This window comes from Podarcis liolepis (assembly GCF_965112155.1).
Source record: "Podarcis liolepis genome assembly, chromosome: 14".
In the NCBI taxonomy this organism is placed as follows: domain Eukaryota; kingdom Metazoa; phylum Chordata; class Lepidosauria; order Squamata; family Lacertidae; genus Podarcis; species Podarcis liolepis.
The window spans coordinates 17,526,238-17,544,579 of NC_139569.1; the positions used below are offsets into that span (position 1 = coordinate 17,526,238).

The 18,342-nt window shown below is 43.0% G+C and overlaps 1 protein-coding gene across 8 annotated transcripts in view; it reads right to left on the minus strand.

Moving 5' to 3' along the window:
• TBC1D24 (TBC1 domain family member 24) overlaps positions 1 to 13,263 on the minus strand; it is a 31,651-nt gene extending 18,388 nt beyond the window's left edge. Inside the window, exon 1 of one of the 8 annotated variants that reach the window (XM_083476164.1) lies at positions 13,091 to 13,263. The gene's annotated coding sequence lies outside the window, so the exon portion shown is untranslated. Of the gene's footprint in view, positions 1 to 12,970 lie in introns of all 8 variants that reach the window. The other 7 variants (XM_083476166.1, XM_083476161.1, XM_083476160.1 and 4 more) reach the window with 7 other exon arrangements.
• Positions 13,264 to 18,342: the final 5,079 nt, after the last annotated feature.

The following is an 18,342-nucleotide window of genomic DNA, read 5'->3' on the forward strand; positions in this document are numbered from 1 at the left end:
GTTACACTAATGCATGAAATACTGGTTCATGTGCCAAGAGTGGGTGTTGTCTCACGTCTGTTAAAATTCTGAACCTTTGCCTACTCTAAGGAAAACATGCTTATAAATATTGCGTATAAATAGGCATGGCAATGAGGGCAAGTCCTTGTCCAGATAAATCAAGATCTTGGTTGAATATTAATCTGCATATCTGAGATTCCACATTAGTCTCAAAACTAGTATGGTGTCAGATCAAATGATATAGCCAATGTTAGTCCTACTCACAAGTAGACCGATTAAAATTTTGACCTAACTCAGGCACATTCATTTCAATTATTCTACTCTGATACAACCCATGTCTTTAGGAAGCCCTATGCAGATATGGTTTGAAACTATATCAGGCACATGCAGAGAATCAGAACTGCAACACACATTACATGCAACACTCTATGGGTATACATAGAACATCATGTGTAGGTTCTGTATCAGGGATAGCTAATCTGTTGCCTTGCTGGACTACAACACCCCTATTACTGGCCATGCTGGCTAAGGCTGATGTAATTTGAATTCCAACTTCTAGAGGGCCACAGGCTAGCCACCTTTATAATACATGGTTAAAGGGTTACAAGTGGGAACTGTTGCAGCATAGAGTTCTTCTGTTTAGAATTCCAGCCAGCCATGCCCTTTTCCAGAACACTCCATTCTATTCCACCTACCCCCAAATAGCCCACCAGTATTTTTCAAAAAGGGACGCGGGTGGCGCTGTGGGTTAAACCAGAGCCTAGGACTTGCAGATCAGAAGGTCGGCAGTTCGAATCCCTGCGATGGAGTGAGCTCCTGTTGCTCGGTCCCTGCTCCTGCCAACCTAGCAGTTCGAAAGCACGTCAAAGTGCAAGTAGATAAATAGGTACCACTCCGGCGGGAAGGTAAACTGCTTTTCCATGCGCTGCTCTGGTTCGCCAGAAGCGGCTTAGTCTTGCTGGCCACATGACCTGGAGGCTGTACGCCGGCTCCCTCGGCCAATAAAGCGAGATGAGCGCCGCAACCCCAGAGTTGGCCACGACTGGACCTAATGGTCAGGGGTCCCTTTACCTTATTTTTCAAAAATAGCTCCTCACCCCTTTAGTATTTTTTCCTTTTAAAAAAATTACTTCTACAAATCCAAGCCTGCCAATATCTCCCGCTTGCCAGAGTTGGTGCCATCTAGGCTATGCAAGGATCCACATACAGAAGATGAGTTTACTATTAGTATACAGTTGCAATCAAAATTTCCTCTTTGGTAGAGTTCCTTTTTCTCCTGCTTCAGCATCAACAGATCAACCTGCTTGTACATTCCAGTTAAGTATACAGGGTTTACAGCAGAGCGTATAGGTGAGAATCACAGCTGTTGCCCTCGAACATTTGGTTATTTTTATCAGGCTTGAAAATAGCAGCCACCTTAAAGACAATTCATTTATTTATGGCATGAGCTTCTGTACCTTTTGAAATCTCAGTGTCTGCGCTCTGCAAAATATATTCGTTTTTAAATATGCACAAAAGTTTGACCAAAAAGCAGAACTGAGAAAAACAAAAGTAAAACCCCTGCAATCAAGAGACAGTGTGGATTTAATGGCAGAAACCAGTTTCCAGCACTGCTGGTTCCCAACAGGTTCACTGTTTGCTGAGACTAGAAGTGTCGCTGTTGTTTTTAAAAAGGGGCTGGGATTAGGAGGCAGAATGGGAAATAATTAGTATTTTAGTCCACTGTTATGGATTACCCAACAGGGATTAAGTGTTCCTGGTAAGGTTGTCTTGAGTCACATCCCTGATTTGGTCAGATTGCCAACTGCAGACTGCTGCCTCTTTAGTAGCAACTCTCCACAACACTTTTTGCAGAACTGTGAACCCCATAGCCCCTCTTCCAAGAAAAGCAAAAAACTATTTTCTATGAAGAAATCCAGGTGCTGTAACTCGATTAAATAATGCAACAACACTGGTGATTGTTTCATGTAAATTAATCTTGTTAGTCACAGGGAGGCACAAAGAACTATGATGCTCTGGTCTCTATCAGCCGTCAGATCTGAATGGATGGGAATCTGATCCTCTTCAACTGGCCTGTCTATACAGCTTAGCTGAGCCACTTCTTTTATTAGTCTCAGAAAATCCTCTTCCTCTTGGCTTTTGAGACTGCATCAGTCACAGCACCACTTTCTGGTCTACCGTTGCAACACTAAGGGCTAGAAATTTGCTGAGAAAGTAGTTGAGATTATTTTGTTGGATGAAACCAAGGTCCAGCTAGCCAGCATTCTCTTTTCTGTAGAAGTCTAATGTAAGCTTCCCAGAGAGATCTAAACAGCCCTGCTTCTACACAGCAATATTTGAGCTCTGTACATAGAAATATCATTTAGCTATTAAAGTGAGTAGCTGTAGACTTAAACCCAGATTCGACCATGGCAGAATGGTCTGATAAAAAGCCAGGATATGCACAAGCTTTTGAGCAACCTGCCCACAAACCCTTTGTTCTCACTTGACTCTTCTCTTTGCCTGCTAATGTAAACAGACCAAGAAGGCTCAGTTAATCTTGCCTACTGCGTACAACCCAGGGACTATGGTTAATAGTTTCCAACTGAGTCAGGAAATAGAGGCCAATCGTGGTTTTTAAAGTAGCAAGCTACAGAAGAAGGGAACAGCTGAAACCTTGATTTGTGCTCTTACCTGTAGCCTAGTCACTTGCCTGCTAACTTATTATCTCTGTCAATCAAGTTTTTATAAAAAGTCAGATCCTTAATTTATTTTGGGTCATATACACCTAGTGTAGGTGCGTATCTATGGCTAATAACTTTTGTGGATTTATTTGGAAGGGCAACATACCTTCTTTGGTTTGATTAAGAAGAGTAGACCATTTGGCATTCCCCCAGAGCACTCAATCAGAACCATGTTGACATTTTATACAGTAAAGTCTTTGCAACTTAGAGAATGCGGGTATCTTTTATTAGTACAAAAATACTGTAGAAGTGAAAAAGGTTAACACCCCTTCTTCCTTAATTTCTGTATTAACTCTAACATTTCTTACCATTAATGCTACAAGGACACATATGGACACAAGGACACATTCAAAAATATGGGACCAGATCCACATTACCACACAGATGCCCAAATCTTTGAAGTAATGCAATGAGCAGAATGAGTGTAATGGCACCTCACTTTATACAAACAGATAATTTCCAAGGGCTCCCATTCTTGTTTATATCAGCTCTTCCAGATTTCTAAACACACACACACACACACACACACACACACACACACACATGGATGGTCAGCACTTGTTCAGTAATTATTTTTGTCAGTCTTGAATTGAGCAGGGGTTGTTACTAGTGGACAAGGTAAGGTTTTAAAGTATCAATTTCATGGTATTTACACTGATGCCATTCCTTATGAGTACAATGGTACCTCGGGTTAAGGACTTAATTCGTTCCAGAGGTCTGTAAAAGGTAAAAGGTACCCCTGCCTGTACAGCCAGTCTTGACAGACTCTAGGGTTGTGCGCTCATCTCACTCTAGAGGCCGAGAGCCAGCGCTGTCCGCAGACACTTCCGGGTCACGTGGCCAGCGTGACGTCCAGAGGTCCGTACTTAACCTCAAACTGTTCTTAACCTGAAGCACCACTTTAGCTAATGAGGCCTCCTGCTGCTGCTGTGCTGCCGGAGCACGATTTCTGTTCTCATCCTGAAGCAAAGTTCTTAACCCGAGGTACTATTTCTGGATTAGCGGAGTCTGTAACCTGAAGCGTATGTAACCCGAGGTACCACTGTATTTAGAAGAGGGACCATTCTACTAGGGAAAGGCTACTGTGGGGCCAGGATGACCAAGCTCCAAATTATTGTCATAAAGATTTTTTTTTGTGGGGGTAAAGAAAAGCTCCAAGGGATTTGCAAAGCTTCAGTTTTCTTTAAACAGACATGCAGAAATCTAGACAAGTGCAGCAACAGGAAACATTAAATTTACTGAACAATAAGACATGCATTATTGGCAACAGAAACAATTCTCTCACCTCAGGAAATGTCTACCTCAGTTCATCTATGAGAGTTAATGAAATACTGTTTCTGTAGTGGAATTGTCCAACACTGATGCACTGAGTTCAATGGATTGCCTTAATGAGGTTAAATGTAGTTCGATTATCTCCTTGTGAATTGCCCCAGGCTTTGTGTACATCAGCATCAGCTTCTCTCACCACTTAAACTGGGACTACAGGAATGTAGATCACAGTAACTCATGCTAACCTAGCCAGTGTTTCAGGTGACAATTGCTTCCTGATCCATTTCCCCTCTGAATCTATATACAGTGGTGCCTTGGTTCTCAAACGCCTTGGTTCCCAAACACCCAAAACCTGGAAGTGTTCTGGTTTCTGAATGTTTTCTGGAAGCCGAACATCTGATGTGGCTGTCAGCTATTGTTTCCGGGGCGCCTGCACCAATCAGAAGCTGTGCCTTGGTTTTCGAACATTTCGGAAGTGAAACGGACTTTCGGAATGGATTAAGTTTGGTGCTTTTGCTTTTGCTATTTATTTTGTTTTTGTGGCTTTTTCGGTTCTTTTGTTTTTGTGACTGTGTGGAACCCAGTTCAGCTACTGATTGATTGTGTGATTGTGAAAATAGATAAAAGCCCCCCATCCAAACAATGACTATCATCAGAGCAGGTAAGAAAATATATTAATTTCAATTTTTATCATCTACAATACTGTCTTATTTATTTTACAGTACAGTACATTGATTACTGGTATTGCTTTCATTTTATGGATCAATGGTCTCACTAGATAGCAAAATTCATTTTAAATTGCTGTTTTAGGGGTTGTTTTTAAAAGTCTGGAACGGATTAATCCGTTCTGCATTACTTTCTATGGGAAAGTGCACCTTGGTTTTGGAATGGACTTCCAGAACGGATTAAGTTTGAGAACCAAGGTACCACTGTATAACTGGTTCACACAACAAGACGATGTGACCGTGTAGGCTGCTGGAGAGGGCCTCATAGTCGCTTTGTTCCTCTGTGGTCCTTTTTGCTGCTGTATCATACTAAGACAAAGTGTCATCCAGATTGGGATTTGTGATTACATTTTCTGCTCACTAATAATGAGTTGTTGCAAAGAACAAACCTTGGCTGAAACTCATGCCTAGTGGGGAGAATGCTTACCTACGAGTTCTGGTTTGGATGCAGTGTTCAAAACTTGCACTGTTGTAGGCGCATTTTGCAACAGGGAATTTCATTAGCGCAAGCAGTTTCTGAGCTCTGTGTGCAGAACTGCACCTAAGATTTTAGATTAAAACTGCAGAGTGGAAGGAAAGGAGGACCTTTTTCTGCCTCCCCACTTCCAGCTACTCTCTGAAGACTGGAGAAGAGACCCTCTTAAGACTATTACAGGGGTTGGCAGGGGAGGGACTGGACCATGCGAAAAATGAGCATAATATTTTAGCTGCAGTTCATTCATTTTCAGTTTTGTATTCTTGTTATAAAAAAGTGCGCCTAGACATTCCATTGTTGTGCTCATAACCTAGGTTTAAGGTGCCATTTAGCTCCTAGCTTTCATATCTCAGTTTCTAACACTATTTGGATGACATACTAAGCCAAACCTTGGCTTAGCTTGGCGTGGCAGCAAGAAAGACCAAGGAAGAGCAAAGCTTGTGTGAGGTCCTATCTGGGAGCCAGCATGTTCACACTGTCTTGCTAAGCCAACAAGTGTGTTGTGTGAATCAGGCCAGTGTTATTGCAAGGAGAAAGGCAACTGAAGCACTTTCTTTGACAATACCATATAAATGAATCCAACAATTACTTCATTTTTTGAAAAAGCCCAAATACCAGCATTTCTAGATCAAATACAATCAAGAGCATAGATCACAACATAGTGAGGAACAGTCATCCAAGCACAGCAGCTACTTGTGCTACCTCCTCCACTTAGGGATTATTTCTGAAGACAGATGAAATTACATTTTTCTGTTGTGGGTATGAGAATTAGAGGTAGGGTAGGGAGCACACATGCCCATGGTGGACTATCAGAACTCAAGTGTCTTCCTCCATTCTGAGAGAACTCAGCTGCCCTGGAAATCAGACCCTAGGAGCAATCCAATCTGAAAACCATGTTACTACTAAATGTAGTAAAATAAAAGGCAAAATTGTGTGACTGGCAGATGTGGCATGCCACACCTAACCCCTCACTCTGCCTTCTATGAAGAGTTCATGAATCAAGTCTTGTAACCACACGGCTAACTCAAGAGCAGCAAATAGAGTGGTGTTAAAAACCCGCATTAAGATTCTTCAACTCTTTGTAATGAATGTTAGAGATTACTACATGCATTTAATTACAGCTGGCTGTGCAAAACCACCAGGAGCTAAATAGTTCTCCAGAGACCCAGACAAATAATTGGTATTGAGGAAAGAGAAGGTTTTGTGACTAAGGGAAAGATGGAATGGCATTTCCAAAAACCACTCGGCGTTGCTTGAGCAGCACAGATGTGATATAGATACCGTCCAATCATAAGCAGAAGTGCTGTTAAGAAACAGAAGGATTCAAACATCAGCAGTTTCTTTGGCTTCCTGATATCCTGCATATCCAAATGCATAATAGTCACAATAGCCTTGGAACAGCGCTCAGTACTTCACTATTATCTTGTGCCTATTTAATTACCTGATTAAATATATCACACAAGACCATCTTTGATATGTCAGCAACCAGTCCATCTAGCACATATATATTTCATAGTTGCATATAACAGATACTACAGGAAAATAGCTTTTAACAGTTGTAAACTATCACCTCATCTGTCTCATGAGAAATCTCTATGTGGGACAAGAAGCTATAGTTAGAACTGGATATGGAACAACTGATTGGTTCAAAATTGGGAAAGGAGTACGACAAGGCTGTATATTGTCTCCCTGCTTATTTAACTTATATGCAGAATTCATCATGCAAAAGGCTGGACTGGATGAATCCCAATCCGGAATTAAGATTGCCGGAAGTATATCAACAACCTCAGATATGCAGATGACACAACTTTGATGGCAGAAAGTGAGGAGGAATTAAAGAAGCTATTAATGAGGGTGAAATGAGAGCAAAAAATATGTTCTGAAGCTCAACATAAAAAAAAACTAAGATCATGGCCACTGGTCCTATCACCTCCTGGCAAATAGAAGGGGAAGAAATGGAGGCAGTGAGAGAAGAGTAGAGGTGTTTTGTTAGTTACTGAAAAATGTTCTCTTCTGTATTTTAAAAGGATAAACATCTAGGCATATTCACCTGTAAAATTTATGCTTAGATCTCATTTAAAACATGCATGCTGCCACCTTGCATAATTTTTTTGAAGAACTCACTTGGATAATTTTGCACCCTCACTGTCCAAAAATCAGTGTGAAAGAGAACTTGACCAAAAGACCAAGTGAATGGTTATTCATTAGATTCCCTTCTTCAGATTAGTTCACAGAAGTAGTTAGCTTTATGTACAAGAGGTCTGAAAGCAATTTCCCTAGTAAGTTAAGGGCTTTGTTAGAATGTGCAGTATGACTATTGATCTGTCCACTTGTATTCCATTTTCTTCCATGAGTTCATTTATAAATTGACAATAGTGCCCTGAATAGACTTCAGGAGATAAAACCTATGACGCCTTGTATTTTACCAGCCCCTCAGGGCCATAAGATAAGGCCAAGCACTGAAAATGTGGAAGCTTACAACTATGACCTTGCTTGCGCTCTGCATAGTCACAGTAATCCAAGCAGAGTATGCGTGGGCAATAATCACACACTAACGAGCACTTGTGTAGTATAGTGACTAAGAGCACAAACTAGAAGTCCTGTTCAAATGACAGTAAGAGCTGTTCGACAGTGGAATTTGCTGCCAAGGAGTGTGGTGGAGTCTCCTTCTTTGGAGGTCTTTAAGCAGAGGCTTGATAACCATGTCAGGAGTGCTCTGATGGTGTTTCCTGCTTGGCAGGGGGTTGGACTCGATGGCTCTTGTGGTCTCTTCCAACTCTATGATTCTATGATATCTCAATCTATTCATGAACTCACTGAATGCAGGCAAACTACCACTGCTTATTCCCAGTTTGTGAAAATATTTATGTTTTCTTGGGTTGGTTCTCAAGCTCTGTGAAAGCATCCACAGATTAAGTGAATCGTTGCGATGAAATCTAGTTTGTAAAGCAAACACAAAAGGGAGAAGAGTGCATGAGCCCAAGGCTTGTACTTGTAAGAAACCATTATTTTGGTTATATCTGAAGTGGGCAAAGACTTTGAATTTCAGCTCACCGCATTTCATGAACCAACACCAACCTACAGAAGTCAACAGAAACCCTTGACTTTGTGAAAGAAATTTAAGAAGCCATAATTGAGGACCATCAAGATGGATGCAACTCTACAACCTGTCTGACTTAATTCTGCATAGAAAGCTCCAAGTTTGTAAAACAATGTGAATGAAATACATTCTGTTGTTTTTTTAAAAAAGGAGTAAACCAGAGTTACTTAGGTGAAGATCTATTTGTGTGGATTAAGGGTGGCTTCTATTCAGTTCAGAACTAAAAAGTTAACTAGGTGTGATGGAGGAACACAGATGAAAATGCCACTCCAGGTAACTGGGGGTCACCAGGAGCAGGGGGCAAATTTACTCTTCATTCCAGTGCTGACCTTGTACAACCTTTTCTCCCATACAAGACACTAGTTGTCATTCACTCATGAAGTGGGGGTGGGGGCACAAATGAAATGCTGCAGAGGGAAAGTCCAGCCACCTTCAAATGGGACTGAATGTGGGGAGTCAACATTTTTCTGCGTGAAAAATATTGCAGAATCTCTGTGCGCCCCAGTCTCTGCAGTAGGCAAGTCTATCTCTATGCACACAGCACTGCTTACAATGAAGGGCACTTAGACAAATAAGTCACTTCAATCAGATATACAGTTGAGGTGGAAAAAATACTTGGCTTCCTTACACCTGGCATTGGGTTCACCAGTGTCTGGAGTAGGTTGTAGAGTTGCATGAAAGATCGATCTGCTTCTTTCATAAACAGTTAATTTGAAGAAAAACCTCATTTGCTGCTTGTAAACTGAGTTTCTCACAGACTGCAACCGACCACCCACAAAAAATCTGTTTGGTAGACTGTTTTTCTGTACCATTAAGAACAAACAGGTGGAAAGACTAGGACAAGAGCCAAGAATTCAACAACAGCAAAAAGGAAAACATAGAGATGTGGAAAAGGATGTAAGAAGTAAGTGCCTCTGATAACATAGAAACATTAGTCTACATGTAAAGGTGCAATCTGTCTAAATTTGTTCTTAAAATCCCCAAAAGAAAAGAAATAAGAGGGGATGTATGAAGGGGAAGACTACTGGGAGTTGGATGTTGGTAGTATGCTATTACTATTATTTTTGTGGGCTTCTGCACAAATGTTGTTAAGCAGTAAGACAATGCATGCAGAAATGTCCCCAAAATAATGCTACAGAATAATATATAGCAGGCCTGCTCACAGCAATGCCTACAAAAATCTGTAGTTTTGTGCAAGCAAGCCTTAAAAAAGAAAACATGCTTGGCAGTTAGCATCAAGCATATTTTCCTCAATCTGATGAAATTATATGATCAAAGCAATTTGAAAACGGATGAGGAAATTCTGCTTGGTAACAAGGACATATTTATTCTCTTCTGTCATAACCAAAGCTATTACCACTCCTTGCCCCTCATGTCCTGAAAATGATTTTTTACAGGTTCCTTTTTGCCTCCCAGATTCCCTTCTAATTTTATCCTCTATTTCCCCATAAGAGTCCCAAACCAATTTCCTCTCCTCCCTGTTTCTCTCACTTAAGTTGCCAGCTGTGTACCCCCCTTCCAGCCTAATATGTTTTTAAATGATTCTGTTTTCTTAGCTGTACCTCCAGCTTATAAAAATATACCGGTAAATGTTAAAAGTGGTCAGTTGCTGATAAGTCAACAGTCACCCACCATACTGGGCCAGCCCACATCCACAAGTTCAGGTGTCACTTGGGGTTAGTAAACACTGCAACCTCCTTCTTGCCTCTGTGACTCTTAAAAAGAGATACTGTGATTAGGTCCTGTGTGTGCAGTAAAAACAATGTCCAGTTTATTTAGGTTGTGCACAAACACACTGATTTTTACCATACCAAAAAAAAAACCCCAACACCCTTTTAAAAAAGTGATGATTTGGAGCTTACTATACATACATTATGTAAGGCTGCCATGTAGGGCTACCCTTTACAAAATGGGCAGAAGCTAATTCAAGCATGTTCTCACTGAAATGAAATACAGTTTGCTTAGAAATGTAAATGACTGTGTGGTGCAGGTTTTCACAATCACAGTCATAGTCAGTTTTTTCTGGGGTTGTTTTGAAGGTGGGTTTTCCCCTCACTTTAGTTATCAGCATCAGTTCCAAGAGCCCAGCAGCGCCAACAATAAGGCTGCCAAGTGTTTCAGGATTCAAAACTTGTGATCTTATGAAATATGACGTAAGATCTTAAAAAAAACCATCAATACATCTCTATTTGCTGTAAAAAACAACAACCCCACAGGTTCCCAGTGTGGGAAAAGAAAACCAGATAAAACTATAGCATGCACTTGGAAATAAAAGTTACTACTACTGCAGTAACTGCTCGAAGAAAGGGAAGTGTGAATGCGCCTAAGATTGCTCAATTACCAATTAAATTCAGGACTGGAAAAAAATCCTTTCCCCCACCCTGCAGATATAGGCAGATTCAGGAGTCATGAGAAAAAATGGCCTAATTGATAACTCATGGTTGGAATCAGTCTAATTAATTACAAATTCATGAATGTTTCGGAAAACATTTTCAGGGGAACATGCATTCTGAAGCGATACAGCAAACATCTTAAGTCATTTCAAAATCTTAGGCCTGAGAGATACAGGCTTTTTTAAATATAATCCATAGTGCAAAGAGTATTAGGGCAAGTTTTTTTGTTTATTTAACCTATAGGATATTGGCAATTTCAAGTTGAACAGTTTAGTGCATGAGATTCATGCATCACATGATTAAGAAAAACATAAACAGGCACTTAAACATGCCTTTAAACCTAGTTTATTGTGTTTATACAAAAACCACTCTGTAACTACGAACAATTCAGGCTGCTTGCAGTATCAACATCCATTCTAGAGGTAGCAACTGCTTCACTTTAGGTCAGGCTCGCTCCTCCAGATGTTTTGGGACTACAACTCCCTTCATCCCTACCTAACAGGACCAGTGGTCAGGGATGATGGGAACTGTAGTCCCAAAACATCTGGAGGGCCGAGTTTGGGGATGCCTGCTTTAGAGCCTCAGCATCTGATTCCAGTTAAATATTTCCCAAACTAGCAAACAACGCCCCCCACATCAGATAAGCACCATTACACCCCTAATGTCACCAACCATATTTTACGGCCAGAGGGTGGGTAGAAATTTCAGTGCTGACTCTGGAAAACACACGGCTAGTCAAAAGAGAAGGTAGAGGATACAGCAAGGATGCCAATTGTATGGGTGGAGTTGTGTAAACAGATCCTCTATATAGTTATGTATTTGGGGAGTCCCCCCCGTATCAGTGGGGCTTATTTCCAGGAGGACACCCTTCCCCTCATGTTGCAGAACCTCTTTTTTGCATTCGCCTGGAAATTCAGTGTTTTAAATGTCCCATGCCAATCTTTAGGAATCAAGATTTTGTTTTCCCATCTGTAGGAATGCAAGCTGGGCCTTTAATTCAGCCCTCAATCACCTATGGGTGGCATTCAGCTGAGTTTTACTCAGAACAGACCCACTGAAATTCAAGGCCTTAACTTAGTAATGTTTATTAATTTCAGCGGCACTACTCTGAATAAAACTTAGTTGAACATCACCCAATACTTGTACATAACTCTGTTTCAATGGTTTTTAAAAAATTATCTCATCATTATCAGATTTCTTCATACCCTGGCCTTCATGTAATGGGCTAGGATGCAACAGGGGGTTGTAGCCCAGCCTCAAGCAGGTGCCCCAGTTGAACCACTTTTCTTGTGTCTTTGGATTTCATTTCGTTTTTAAAAGAGAAAGCAAAGGGGTGCAGCAGAAATGTGGAGGTTAAGGAGAAAGGAGGTCAGTATAGATGAAAACAACAGAAAACAGGACATTACTACATCAGGAAGAGCTTTCTAACAGTAAGAGCTGTTCAACAGTGAAACAAACAGTGAAACAAACTCCTATGAGAGGTGATGGACTCTCCTTCCTTGGAGGTTTTTAAGCAGAGCTTGGATGGCCATGTACTTGAGATTCAGGCATTGCAAGGGGTTGGACTAGATGATCCCCAGAGTCACTTCCAACTCAAGGATAACAATACTAGTCTTATCCAGTGCTGCAGGTTGGGGATAAAATGGTGGGTCTGGAGTGTGAAAGGGATGAATACTTCTGCTTTAAGGGTCTTTCTTCCACACAATTACAAGCAACCCAATGTCTAGAAGAAAAGCTGCTGGGATTCACATCATTTGGGGAGCTTTTCTATATTTAAAAAAAGATCACTTGCCCTTAATAACCCACCTTATTCCTCCACGGAGTTCAAAGCAACACACACTGTTATCTCCCCACACTCCTTTTATCTTAACAATGACCCCGTGCAGCGGGGCACTCTGCTCATGCCCCGTCCTTGGCGGTGGCACTCTGCTCATGCTCAAGGGCACTGCCCCCATTTGTGTAAACTATTCAACACACTCCACAAATCCATTTCTGGAAACTGGGACGGGGGAAAAGGATGAAAAACAGAAGAGGACTCCGGCTTGAAAGGAAACCCTGCAAGTGAGGAGACACCCCGCTCAGCCCGCCCTTCCAGGGTATTCCTGTATTTCTCCCACAGTAGCTGCTCTCCACAAAAATACCTCGCCCCCCCCCAACGCTAAAACGGCCGTCTCCACCTTGCCTTTGCTCCCAGCCCCCTCTCCCGGCAAGAGGTGTGGGTCGGAGGCGCCCCCCGCAGGCTGAGTGCGCCCTCGCGCCCTCCCTCCGCACCCGGCCCCTCTTACCTCTGGCCCCACTTCAGGTACCAGCTCGTAAGACCCAGCCCGCGCAGGCGCACTTTTATACCATTCTATCTCCCTCTCCTTCCTCTCGCTCGCCCCCCCCCCCGCGTTTTCTCTACTCACCAACCTCACAGTTCATCCATGTACACACCTCCTCCGGGAGCCCTTGCGGCGGCCGCGAACGGAGCAGATTATAAATAGCGGCTCGAGGCGCATGCGTAGTAAGGGCGTCTCGGAGCTTACGGCCGCGCACGAGACTTTTCGGCGCAGGAGGAGAAACCTTGGCGCGTGCTCCCGTGGCGTGCGTGCGTGCACGCTCCGCTCCTGCATCGCGCGCTCGCAGGCTGCGGCGTTATTCTGTCTGTATTTTCCTTTTCCCCGCCTTTTCCCTTTCCTCGTGCACGGGAACGGCCAGGAGGGGGGGGGGCTTATACATTTTTAAGGAGCTCCATAGCTCACAGCTGTTGCTCAGAGGGCGCGGTGAAGGCCGTTGAAAATATCCCTGCAGTGTTAGCTGTGTTTACTCTGTTATTTTTATCTCCTCAGATGTATCTTAGTTGCATCTTCTTTAGTTTTTATGTCTCCTTATAGGGCCTATACCTAAAAGGCGATGTATCTTAGGTTGTTTTTTTAAAAAAACACTTGATTATACACGTTGACATGTGGAAAACAACTATAATTGCAAAAAAAATGTGAAAGCATATACAGTATCTTGAAATTTATGATTCCAAAACACCACAAGTAACAGTGAAGTCCATATTTCTAAACATGTAATTGGTTGCTCATTACATGGCCTTCTATAATATGCAAAGGTAAACATCATTTTGTCAATCCAATCTGAAACAGATGGTGTGCTATACCCCACATATACCCATTTTACCAGCAGTGAAATTTGCCACTACTTCTATATCATGTAAAATTATGTTTTGGCCCCAAAGTAATATTTTAGGCTCTAGTGACAGTAATCACACATATTCACCATTCATAAATTTAAATATGACTGCATCATAACCAGCTGGAATGGCCGCAGAAGAGCCAAAATGGCAGTTGGACCATTGCTGAATGTCTTACCCCTCAGACACAACCAGGTGGAAATGGCTGCAAGTCAACCCTCAATCCCAAATTGTGACCATTACACAAAACCATTCCCTAGTTTTTCCCTCCCGTCCCTCTGTAGTTTATCCCATTGCCCATCTTAGACTGTGGGCAGTTCGGGGGATTTGCCCGCCAAGAACTGCGTCAGTCGGCCAGGCTTCACCCTGCATGGGCGGACAGGCAGCCCAGCCCAGCCCAGTGCAGCCCCACTTGGCTCTAGTGGGGTGTGTGTGCTCCAACAGTGTTGGCAGTTTGCCTGCCCCCGGGCACTGGCAACCCATGCTACACCACTGATGCTGTGCTGAGAATGTTTCATTCCTGCTGCATTCCAGAATACTTTCCAATGACTATCGATAGTTGTACAGTATTTTAAACACTAAGTTAGGAGAAAGCTTGCAAAGATGGCTTCTCATTTGAATGTGGTATACATAACAACATTCACAGTGCAATCCTAAGAATGGGCTGGGAGCCTATCTACACAATCCATTTAAAGCAGCACCATGCCACTTTAAATAGTCATGGCTTCCCCCAAAGAATCCTGGGAGCTGTAGCTTGTTCAGGGTGCTGAGAGTTGTAAGGAGGCACTCATTCCCCTTACAGAAGTAGAATTTTCAGAGTGGTTTTACAATCAGTCCTGCTTGCGGGGGACTCCTGAAACCGTATCTCTGGGTGGGGTTTCCCAACAACTCTCAGCACTCTGAACAAACTACAGTTCCCAGGATTATTTAGTGGAGACCATGACTGTTTAAAGTCATATGATACTGCTTTAAATGTGTAGTTCAGGTTGTTGTTGTTTAGTCGTTTACTCCTGTCTTCCACTGCCTCCCACAGTTTGTAGTGCAGGTAGCAGGACTTATTTCCAGGTGAAGATTGTAGCCTCAGTGATTCGAGGTCAAACACTGAGAATGTGAGACCCCTTGTGGAGATAAGAAGGAACTACCTACTAGTGCTTGGAGAACGATGGCATACATATCTTAATAGTGTTTAAAATAGCATTAGCCTATAAGGAGAAAACAAAACTGATCCACCTGCCACAATGAAGTGGTTATTAAAATGATGGGGACACATGATCAAAGTTAATTACAGATCCAAGTTAACAACATGCTGCAACGAAGTGGACTTTGAAGGTTTTTAAGCACCCAGGGCCGATTTACCCCTCCTAGAGTCTGTCTCTTCTTTAAGGAATGGAAGCTCTTAAATAAGATCTTAAAGAGGCAGGGACCTGGTTTGGATCCTAGCACACCTTCTCCTTTCTGACATTTTCCTGTAAGCACATTGCCTTCTCTGGGAAGTTGACATGGGTATGTGGAAACAGGGTAGCTGTTCATTGCTATTGTTTCTTGCTATGGAAAGCCTGAAAACTTCAGCAGTGGTAACATCAGTGATGCATCAGAAAAGACCCGAGATTGGTTCACGCTGAACAGGGGAAGGACAGAGTTTTAAACAAAGCATGTTCGCACTCCTGTCTCAGTAACGTCTACGCTGGCTTGGTCATGCCCACAGAATAGAAGATACAATAGCAGGATCCTTAAGGACATGCTCTATGGGGAGCTGGCTTCAGGCACCAGGCCCATTGGCAGACCTACTCTGTGTGTTCATGCAAATGTGACATATGGCAACGTCAGCCCTGCTGTGTGGAAACTCCTTCCAGACAACCGCAGTGCTGGAGACAGACAGTCAGGTCTTATATTCATAGCAGTAACCTGAGGAGGAATGATTGATGGAAGGAACACAGGGGGAAGAAACGCCATGGTGCATCTGCAGCAGCAAAACCAGATGCCTTCATCTGCCCGAGCTGCAACAAAACATGTCTCTCCCGTATTGGGCTCTACAGCCACCATAGTCACTGCTTCACCCTCAAAGACACACTTCACAATACAGTGGTACCTTGAGTTACAGATGCTTCTGTTTACAGACACTTCAGGTTACAGATTCCACTAACCCAGAAATAGTATCTCGGGTTAAGAACTTTGCTTCAGGATGAGAACAGAAATTGTGCGGCGGTGGCGCGGCAATGGTGGGAGGCCCCATTAGCTAAAGTGGTACCTCAGGTTAAGAACAGTTTCAGGTTAAGAACGGACCTCCAGAAAGAATTAAGTTCTTAACCTGAGGTACCACTGTACACTTCACAATATCAAGCGGAAGATTATTATCTTCATCATCCCAGCCAGGCAAAAATATTTGGGGCAGTGAGGGGTGTGACCCAAGGAGAGCTGAGCAGGGCTGGACAAGTTGGCCTAGGCAGTCACATCTGGCCCCTGGCCCTCAGCTTCCACACCAAGACATTACAGGCACAATCACTAAAGGAAACTGCCTTATACCAAGTTAGACCACTGGCCCATCAAGCTCAGCATTCGCTATGCAGACCAACAACAGCTCTATAGCGTTTCAGATTTTGGCAGCATGGCCTGGAGATGCCGGGGACTGAAACTGAAAACTTTAGTGCATAAAGCAGACCACTGAGCTACAGCTCATCATCACCATCATCTAGATTTTTTTGTTACAGACTGGAATGAAAAAGGATTTCCAAATGTTGGTGCGTCCTGTGGATTGACTACAGTAATACATTCCTCCTCCACCCTTGCCGCTGCCCAACGTCCTCTCCTCTCCTCTCCTCTCGCTATACAATTGCTGAGAGGGGTGGGGCATAGCCCACACTCCATTGTTGCTCTTGGCCAGCCTTTAACAAGGCTCCTTCCAGAAAGTGTGGTATGAATAATTGCCCAATTAACTGAAGGGACTTCCAGATGTGTGCGCTGCTTTCATACTAATGCAGAACTCCAATCCATGTGCCTGATGTCCCAGAAAGCCTTGGAGATGGGCAAGGTGGGGGGGGGAGAGGAGAGAGGGAGAGCAGGCCTTGGTAGGGCCAGGGCCGCAGACGTACAGAGTGCCCCCCTCCCTTTAGAGGGGAAATGGCTTGTTTAATGACCCAAAGGAGAATGGTTTTTTGCCCGCTCTGCCAGCTGAAGGCGAAGTGTGCCAAAAAAGCGAAGCGAGCCGAGAGGAAAGTCAATCCTATGTTTTGATTTTTATCAGGTGTACGAACAGCGACCTTTCCTAAATCAAGGCTCTTTTCCCCCCCGTGCACATATTCCACAGTTTGCTCCGAGTAAGAAGTCCCTTGAGATTTGGAAAGCAAACCTGCGCTCTTAATGGATTGAGGTCATGGCAGAATTTGAGTTCTGCCCACCTGACCATAGGGGCTTAATGTTCCACTTTTCTCAGTTGGCAGGTGGCTGAAGGTCTCTGCCTCGCGCAGAGAATGTGGCGCAACACACTTCCATGAATTGAGATATTTCGACTGGACTTCTCAAATATTTGTTATCCTGCCAACTGTTTCTGTGTGGGTGTAAATGCCTGCACTGAACTGTGTTCTAGTGGGTTGTATTTCTCTGGCCCACAGACCACAATCCTTCCTCTTCAGACACGCAAAGGTTTAGGTTACGTTCACACCTGCAAACCGCCATGGGGTTGTGTCCTGATCAGCAATTTCTTTCACAATCTGTTGTTCAAGGCAGGACAAGGGTGACTAAGGAGGGGTGGGGAAATTTGTCAATTTCAGTTTCTCATTTTTTCAGTCTTTAACTCAGTTCTCCACATTTCCCCATTCTTTTGAAGTACATATTTTTTAAGTTCCCAAGAAAATTCACGAGCAATTTTTAGTGAATTTCTCCTCCTATACATATTCTATACAAGTTTTTAAATGCAATTTTGTCTAATATACACATTTTTGCAAAGCAATTTCCCCAATATAATCCATTTTTTATTATTTGTGCAAATATATGCCTTTATATGCACACTTTAATATATAAATTTTGTACACATGATTTGGTTGGAGAAGTGTAAATTTTGCAGGGTGGCTGTGTTTTGGTTGTTTCCAAAAGTGTGAATTAGGTAGGCTTGCCTTTAACGATGAGTGGAATCAAATTTCTCCCCCATCCCTATTGCTAGGTGACCTGCCCTAGAGAGCACAATTCCTGTTTGCCAGGGCCCTCTATATAAAGGGATGTCTTGGCCAAATCTGGTTTGAAGATAAAGAACCCAAAGAAGGGAAAGCAGGAAGGGCCTTGAAGATGCACATCACAGCATCTGGAGAGCAAACTGAGCCTTCATATGGGTTAAGGTAAAGGTAAAGGAACCCCTGACAGTTAAGTCCAGTCGCGAACGACTCTGGGGTTGCGGTGCTCATTTTGCTTTACAGGCCGAGGGAGACAGTGTTTGTCTGCTCTGGGTCATATGGCCAGCATGACTAAGCTGCTTCTGGTGCAACGAAACAC